Source organism: Carcharhinus amblyrhynchos, chromosome 22, assembly GCF_965287045.1.
Source record: "Carcharhinus amblyrhynchos chromosome 22, sCarAmb.v2.hapA, whole genome shotgun sequence".
Classification (NCBI taxonomy): domain Eukaryota; kingdom Metazoa; phylum Chordata; class Chondrichthyes; order Carcharhiniformes; family Carcharhinidae; genus Carcharhinus; species Carcharhinus amblyrhynchos.
The window spans coordinates 5,695,104-5,703,819 of record NC_137345.1 but is presented as its reverse complement, the minus strand read 5'-3'; the positions used below and the strand labels follow the sequence as shown (position 1 = coordinate 5,703,819).

At 49.9% G+C, this 8,716-nt stretch overlaps 1 protein-coding gene across 2 annotated transcripts in view; it reads left to right on the top strand.

The window, feature by feature from the left end:
• Positions 1–518: 518 nt before the first annotated feature.
• Positions 519–8,716, top strand: part of LOC145356827 (cyclin-dependent kinase 18-like) — a 107,627-nt gene continuing 99,429 nt past the window's right edge. The window contains exon 1 of one of the 2 annotated variants that reach the window (XM_080209736.1): positions 519–629. The gene's annotated coding sequence lies outside the window, so the exon portion shown is untranslated. Of the gene's footprint in view, positions 630–676; positions 727–8,716 lie in introns of those variants that run through there. The other variant, XM_080209737.1, reaches the window with a different exon arrangement.

Sequence of the window (8,716 nt, the reverse complement as noted above, 5' to 3'; positions counted from 1 at the left end):
GGCACAGACACTGGAAGGGCGAACAAGCTGAGACTGGAGCCTCGCTCATTAGTCCAATATCCCATCTACATGTTTCCCCCACATGGCACAGGGTGCTGGGACATTAATCCTTCTGTCTGCTGTGCTGCTTGTCTATGGGTGTCCCCCTCCACATATTGATCAATAAACAGATTGTTTCTCTCTCAATGAGAGTCAGCAGGCAGCCTGTAGCTCAGGCTATTGAGGCACTGCAGACATTTTGCGAAAGATTTCATTGAGTTAAAATGTGAGGGATGGTTAGGGGAGGACAGTTGTAGGGGGGAGGGAGTTTAGGGGAAGGGGTTGAGGGGTGGTGGTAGAAATAAAAATAAGCCCAAAGGAACAGTACACAGGATTGGTGAGGGAACAGGAACAGGCAGCTCTAGAGAGTGACAGGAGGCTGGATCAGACAGTCTGGGGGACGTGGGGAGTCCGAGGGAGAGGCGGAGTTAGGGCTAATATCAATGCTTGGTGTTGATGTGATCTGTGCCTCCATCAGACCATGAAGAATGTGTGCGTATGATGCTCTCTGAGGGTGGCTTTCAGACAGCTGAAACCCAGTGTTACTGGACCACAACTAGCTGAAATCTAGTCTCTTCTTGTTGAAGTCTGTAAGTGGCTGTTGTTTTTTTTTCTCTCTCAAACATTTCTTCCTGGAATATTCTAGAAGTAATTTTGCAACTCTTGCTTTGATCCTGTGGCACTGCTGTAAGTATCTGATGATTTACAGAGATCGCTGTAATGAGCAAAACCCGCAACGTGACTGCTTTTAAACGCCAAGTATTTCTAAAATGATTGTTACAGCAGCAGCTCTTGCCCATGGTGCAGGGAGAATGCGTATTTTATACAAGGAGGTTAGTCAGCGAGGTTTAAGTATGTTGCAAGCACACATTCGGTCAGCCCTCCCTCTGGGATTAATGCACACAGCGGGGCATGAAGGGAGAGGTTGTGAGTTTTTACTGCTGAATAAGGGACTGTAGACAATGGCTCGAAGTCTGGGGGATGCGGTATCTCGCAGAGTGCTGAGGGCTGGCGGCTGGAGGATTTCAGCAGTGACTGCACAGTACACTGTTGATTTTTTTTTGCCTCAGCAGCAGAAATCTGAAACTCTCTCTCCCACAGAAAGCTGCCGAGGGCAGGGTGCGAGAGATAATTTCACAGCTGAGATGGACAGATTCCTACTGGGCAAGTGTGTTGAGGGTTTGGGAACCCAGGTGGGCAGGTGGGGGTGTTGAGACACATCAGTCAGGACCTCATCGAGGGGACTCGAGGGGCCGAATGGTGGATCCCAGTTCCTGTGTTCCTATAATGTTTTGGTGTTCCTATCTCCTCTTCAGAGTCTGAACATTCTCCCCGTGTCAGCGTGGGTTTTCTCTGGAGTGCCCCTGTTTCCTCTCACTCTCCAAAGATGTGCACGTTAGGTGGTACGGCCATGTTAAATTGCCCCTTAGTGTCGGGGGGGTTGGGGGGGGGAGTTAGCAGGGTACGTTTGTGGGGTTATGGGATTATTGTTGGTGCAGGATCAATGGGCTGAATGGCTTCCTTCTGCATTGTAAGGAGTCGCTGAGGTTCGATTCCCAGCTTGGGTCACTGTCTGTGTGGAGTTTGCACACATTCTCCCTGTACCTGCTTGGGTTTCCTCCGGGTGCTCCGGTTTCCTCCCACACTCCAAAGATGTGTTTGGCAGGTGGATTGGCCACGCTAAATTGCCCCTTATTGTCAGGGGGACCAGCTCAAGTAAGTGCATGGGGTTATGGGGATAGGGAATAGGTGTAATCTGATGGGCCGAATGGCTTCCTTCTGCATTGTAGGATTCTACGATTCTAAGGGGTGAATATTACCATCCTGCCTGCCACGGGAAGTGGAGGGGGCGAGGGGCAGACCATGGAAAGATCCATTGACCTCAGGTGGGATTTTCCCATTTCAGGGTGAGAACTGCCGGAAAATCCCGCCCTTTGATTCCATGATTCTATCCATGATTCTGGCACCATGTACAAGATGAACTCAGTATGAGGTGATTGGCATCATTAATCTGACCCTGCAGCTAGTCCACTGACCATGCAGGTTTAGACTGGTGGCTTAAGAAAGATGATGAGAAGAGACCAGATGAAGGGACGGAGTGTGTGAAGAGGGTGGGGGTAGGAAGGGGATGGCGGTGGGGGAGTGGGGGCGGCAGGGGATGGGGTTGGAGTACAAATGCTCAAGGGGCTCACTATTTTGGAACTGCCAACCCTGAAAGAGGTGTAGCTCGAGTTGCTCATATGGGTGAATAGGTGCATCAGCTGAAGGAGACAACACAGTGGCACAGTGGTTAGCACTGTTGCCCCACAGCGCTAGGGACCCTGGTTTGATTCCCAGCTTGGGTCACTGTTTGCGTGGAGTTTGCACATTCTCCCCATGTCTGTGTGGGTTTCCTCTCACAGTCAAAAGATGTGTGGGTTAGGTTGATTGGCCATGCAAAATTGACCTGGAGTGCCAGCGGGCTTAGCAAGGTAAATATGTGGGGCTCTGGGGACGGGGCCTGGGTGGGAGTGTGGTCGGTGCAGACTTGATGGACCGAATGGCCTCCTTTTGCACTGTAGGATTCCAAGAGACGTTACTGAGAAGCACGGTCAAGATCACTGACTGGAAGGTAAATGTTATAACTGCAGGGGAAGATTGAAAGGGCTAGATAAGGGAAGGCTGATAGGCGACCAATTCAAGGTCCTTCAGATGATGACATAGTTTGATGTGGTGGGTGCGGACAAACCAAAGCTTGAAGTCAGAAAGGTCAGATAACCCAACACAGAATTCAAGAGGCAATTTCCCCAGAGAGCAGGGAGAACGTGGAATACGTGACAAGGACTAGTTGAGGCGAAGAGTTTAGTCATTTCTAAGAGGAAATGGGCTAAACAGATAAATAGAATGTGCTGGGAGAGTAGATGACGAGGGCTGTGAGGTGGCTCGTGTGGAGTATAAATACTAGCAAGGACCAGTTGGGCTATGGGGAGGTGGTGGCAGAGTGTTATTGTTATTGTCACTATTAATCCAGAGACCCAGGGTAATGCTCTGGGGACACGGTTTCGAATCTCACCATAGCAGATGGTGAAATTTGAATCCAGGAAAAGCCTATTGATGATCATGAAAGCTGTTGTTAAAAACCCATCTGGTTCACCAATGTCCTTTAGGGAAGGAAATCTGCCATCCTTACCTGATCTTGCCTACATGTGACTCTGGATCAATAGTGGGTTGGAGGGGTGGGCACATGTGACCCTCTGGGTTCCGAGGTTTTTGATAAGAGAGGGGATTAAGGGTTATGGGGAGAAAGCAGGAAAGTGGAACTGAGCAGCGACAGATCAGCCATGATCTTATTGAATGGCGGGGCAGGCTCGAAGGGCTAGATGGCCTACTCCTGCTCCTATTTCTTATGTTCTTATGAGACATTTTGTTGACTGTTGCCCATGCGTGGGGTTGCCACCTTCCGCTGATTTCTATCTGTGTAGTCTTTTTTCGAACCAGTCTGACTGAAATGATTCACGTGTAAAGCAAGGGCAAGAGAAGTGAGGGTGCGGGCTGTTTGCTCACAACATTGACTGTGAGAGCCGTGCATTCCCCTCTGTGTCCAAAGTGGTTTGATTTGATTTATTATTGTCACTTGTATTAGTATATAGTGAAAAGTATTGTTTCTTGTGTGCTATACAGACAAAGCATACCATTCATAGAGAAGGAAACGAGAGAGCGCGGAACATTGTGTTACAGTTCTAGCTAGGGTGTAGAGAAAGATCAACTTAATGCAAGGTAGGTCCATTCAAAAGTCTGACAGCAGCAGGGAAGAAGCTGTTCTCGAGTCAGTTGGTACGTGACCTCAGACTTTTGTATCTTTTTCCCAACGGAAGAAGGTGGAAGAGAGAATGTCCGGGGTCCTTGATTATGTTGGCTGCTTTCCTGAGGCAGCGGGAAGTGTAGACAGAGTCAATGGATGGGAGGCTGGTTTGCCTGATGGACTGGGCTACACTCATTGCTTTGACCATTTGAAGTTGATGAGAGTTTTATAATATATAAATGTTTAAGCATTTTCTGTGTTGGAAAGACTGTGAGTGGAATTTTCCAGACCCACCCCACACGGCAGGGGCAATTCCCCGAGCTGTAGGCGGGAGACATCAGCGTAGGCCGTATAGCAGGCTTCCCACTGGGTCTCATGGCCTCCATGTGTCTCCGCTTGCTGCCTTTCCAGCACCATCAGTTCCACAGCAGAAATCAAGGAGGAATTGTATATGTTAAGCTAATGTGTATTAGCATAGCATTAGCGGGCGCGGGACTGAAATCGCTAGGCCCCCTAACCTCTCCCCCTGACACACCTCCCCCCCCCACCCCAACCAGGTGTGTTTCACTCCAGTGGGGTGTACAAAGGGTCCCCACCAGTGGGGAACTAGCGGCCAAACCAAATGCTGTAGTGAATGGAGGCCACAGGAGGTCAGGGCTTAAGACGGGTGCCCCCGGGCATTACCAATTTGGCAGTACCAACCTGGCCCCCTGGCACTGCACAGGGGGTAAAGGGACAATGCCCAAAGTGCTCCCAAGCAGTACCCACCAGGCACGGGGCAGTGCCAAGAGGAGCCAGGCTCTAGTGGGCGGGGGCCTAATGAGGCCTCTGGAGATGCAGGGGGAGATCGGTGGATTGGGGAAAATCCCTACAGCGGGAATGGTCAGAAAGTTCCGATCTGTGTGATTCTGTGCATGGATAGACTTTTTTGCCCCCCTATTCTTCCCCATGTTTTCTGGAGCTCCTGCCCCCTTCTGGGGCATGTGTCATAGTTCACAGGCACTCCTTGGTGCAATGGGCAATTGTCTCCCATATGAATCCAGGCGGAATATGTTGGCTGCCATTTGACTGTGTGCAACATCGCCGCCTGATCCTCTCTGACCATCAGTGCTCACTCGAGGTGCCCTGGAGCAGGGGCTGAGTTTCTTACCCCATGCAAGGGCAAGTGCTGCTGCAATACCCCAGCTATTTACCATTTATATAGATGATCTGGAGGAGGGAACCGAGTGTAGGGTGTCGAAATTTGCTGATGACACCAAGATTGGGGGAAAGGCAAATTGTGCGGAGGGTGTGGAGAGTCTGCAGAAGGATCTAGATAGGCTGGGCGAATGGGCCAGGAAATGGCAAATGGAATTTAATGTTGGCAAGTGTGAGGTGGTCCACTTTGGTAGGAAGAATGGTAGGAAGGACTATTACTTACGTGGCGAAAAACTGCAGCAGGCGACGGTGCAGAGGGACCTCGGGGTCCTTGTGCATGAGTCGCAAAAACCCAGCCTGCAGGTGCAGCAGGTGGTCAGGAAGGCGAATGGGATGCTGGCCTTCATAGCGAGGGGGATTGAATATAAAAGTAGGGAGGTCTTGCTGCAGCTGTATAGGGCATTGGTGAGGCCGCAGCTGGAGTACTGTGTGCAGTTTTGGGCGCCGCACCTGCGCAAGGATATTTTGGCCTTGGAGGGAGTGCAGAGGAGGTTTACTAGGCTGATACCGGAGTTGAGGGGGTTGAGCTATGAGGAGAGGCTGAATAAACTAGGCTTGTACTCGTTAGAGTTTAGAAGAATGAGGGGAGATCTCATTGAGACGTATAAGATGATGAATGGGATGGATAGGATAGAGGTGGAAAGACTCTTCCCGCTCAAAAAAGACAGTAGGACTAGGGGGCACAGCCTCAAGATAAAGGGGGGGCAGTTCAGAACGGAGTTGAGGAGGAACTTCTTCACTCAAAGGGTGGTGAATCTCTGGAATTCTCTGCCCATTGAAGTGGTGGAGGCTGCCTCGCTAAATATTTTTAAGAAGCGGGTTGATGGGTTTTTGATAAGAGAGGGGATTAAGGGTTATGGGGAGAGGGCGGGAAAGTGGAACTGAGCCACGACAGATCAGCCATGATCTTATTGAATGGCGGGGCAGGCTCGAAGGGCCAGATGGCCTACTCCTGCTCCTATTTCTTATGTTCTTATGTTCTTATGTTCCCAAAGAAAGTCAAAGAACCTTCTGTCTATTGGGTTCAGTGGGATAACCCTCTCCCCCTTTGATGGCAGGATGGCACAATGGTTTGCGCTGCTGCCTCACAGCGCCAGGGAGCCGTGTTCAATTCCCGTCGTGGGTGACCGTCTGTGCGAAGTTTGCATGTTCTCCCCATGTCTGCCCGGGTTTCCTCCGGGCTCTCCGGTTTCCTCCCCATACTCCCAAGATGTGCAGGTTAGATGGATTGGCCATGCTAAATTGCCCCTTAGTGTCCCAAGATGTGTAGGTTAGATGGATTAGCCACGGTAAATGTGTGAGGTTACAAGGATAGGCCTGGAGAGAGGGCCTGGGTAAGATCTGTAAGCGAGTCAGCTCAGACTCAATGGACCGAATGGTCCTTTCTACACTGTAGAAATTCTATGATTCTGTGAAATCTCACTCCAGACATTTGAGAGTGTAGCCAGTGCAATCGCGAGGGAGTGCTGCATTGTCAGAGGTGCCATTTTTTTGGATGATACATTAAACTGAGGCCCTATCTGCACTGTCTTCTGGGTGAAGAACATCCCAAGGCATTGAGCAGAAGAATTTCTGTGTTGTTCTGGCCAATATTTATTCCTAACCGATGTTACTAACCCAGATGATCTGGTCATTATCACACTGCTGTTTGTGGGAGCTTGCTGTGCACAAATTGGTTGCTGTATTTTTGCCACTGCAACACAGGCTATACTTTGAAAGTGCTTCGCTAGCTGTAAAGAGATGTCCTGAGGTCATGTACAGAAATAGGTGCTATATTAAGGCAAAACCTACACACTTTCCTTTATCCTCTCATGTCTGAGTATCATAGAATTCCTACAGTGCAGTGGGAGGCCATTTGGCCCATCAAGTCTGCATCAAGCACAATCCCACCCGGGCCCTATTCCCTATAAAATCATACGTTTACCTTAGCTGGTCCTCCTGACACTGAGGGGCAATTTAGCATGGCAGGGCCACCTAACCTGCACATCTTTGGAGGAAACTGGAGTACCCGGAAGAAACCCGCACAGACATGGGGAGAATGTGCAAACCCCGCACAGACAGTGACCCAAGCCGGGAATCGAACCCAGGTTCCTGGCGCTGTGAGGCAGCAGTGCTAATTATTGGGCCACTGTGCCATCTGCTTCTCTCCAGGCCTCAGGGTTGGCTTGGGAGGAACCTTCAAAAAAGCAATAGATCTTTGATAAGTTAAGAGGAATCAAGCCTAAAGAAATCAGGGGAAGGAAGTGGGAATGTAGGTCCACCAAAGATCCAGAGAAGGTTCATGAGAATGATCCCTGGAATGAAGAGCTTGTTGCATGAGGAATGGTTGAGGGCTCTGGGCCTGTACTCGTTGGAGTTTAGAAGGATGAGGGGGAATCATATTGAAACTTACAGGATACTGCGAGGTCTGGATAGGTGGACGTGGAGAGGATGTTTCCACTCGTAGGAAAAATTAGAGCCAGAGGGCACAACCTCAGGCTAAAGGGACGATCCTTTAAACCAGAGATAAGGAGGAAATTCTTCAGCCAGAGAGTGGTGAATCTGTGGAACTCTTTGCCGCAGAAGGCTGTGGAGGCCAGGTCATTGAGTGTCTTTAAGACAGGGTTAGATAGGTTCTTGATTAATAAGGGGATCAGGGTTATGGGGAAAAGGCAGGAGAATGGGGACGAGAAAAATATCAGCCATGATTGAATGGCGGAGCAGACTCGATGGGCCGAGCGGCCTAATTCTGCTCCTGTGTCTTATGGTCTTATTACCTATTGGGATGGCAGGAACAGGCCTGAGGGGCTGAATGGACTACATTTTTTTCGAACTGAGGAGGGAGTGGGGCCGGGAGCCTGGTCAGCCATTTCCATGGGACTCGACACCATCCCCACACCCACAGAGAGACAAAGCCCAGCGATGGACAGCACAGAGCCACAATCAACAGTAGGGAATCTTGCTGTGTAATCTGATTTGATGTCCACGTGAATGAAGTTTCACTTCACTTTGCATTGCACAGCGTCCCACTCTCTCGTACATCATCCTTAAATGCTTTTCCCTATTACTGCCTGACACACAAATTCTGCAAAACTAAAAGCTAGGCCGACACTACGAGAAACAGTCATTCTTTTCCAAACTCTGCGTTTATGTAACCAATGGCAACGGATTTACTGCTTAGCAACCGATTGACAAATTACGATTGGGGAAAGCTGTCTTTGATGGCCCATGTGATAAATACACGCACTGTGTGGCATAGGAGCAACTTGCGGACTCCCTTCCCGATCCCTGTTGAGACCCCGGTTGGCCGATTGGGCGCAGACAGGAGGATTAACCGCTTGTGAGAAAAGCTGGTTTCAACCCATCAGATTCTGGGTCCTGTTCAGACGGGCTGAGAATTCAATAGCCTCCCAGCAGCACCCCACCCTCTCTAGGGATGGCTTTGTGCAGTGGCACTGCTGCCCCACAGCGCCAGGGACCCAGGTTCGATTTCAAACTTGGGTCACTGTGTGCACGGAGCTTGCACGTTCTCCCTGTGTCTGTGTGGGTTTCCTCTGGGTGCTTCGGTTTCCTCCCACAGTCTGGAAGATGTGCTGGTTAAATGCATTGGCCACGCTAAATTCTCCCTCAGTGTAAGCAAACTGGCGCCGTAGTGTGGCGACTAGAGGGTTTTCACAGTAACTTCATTGCAGTGTTAATGTAAGCCTACTTAAGACACTA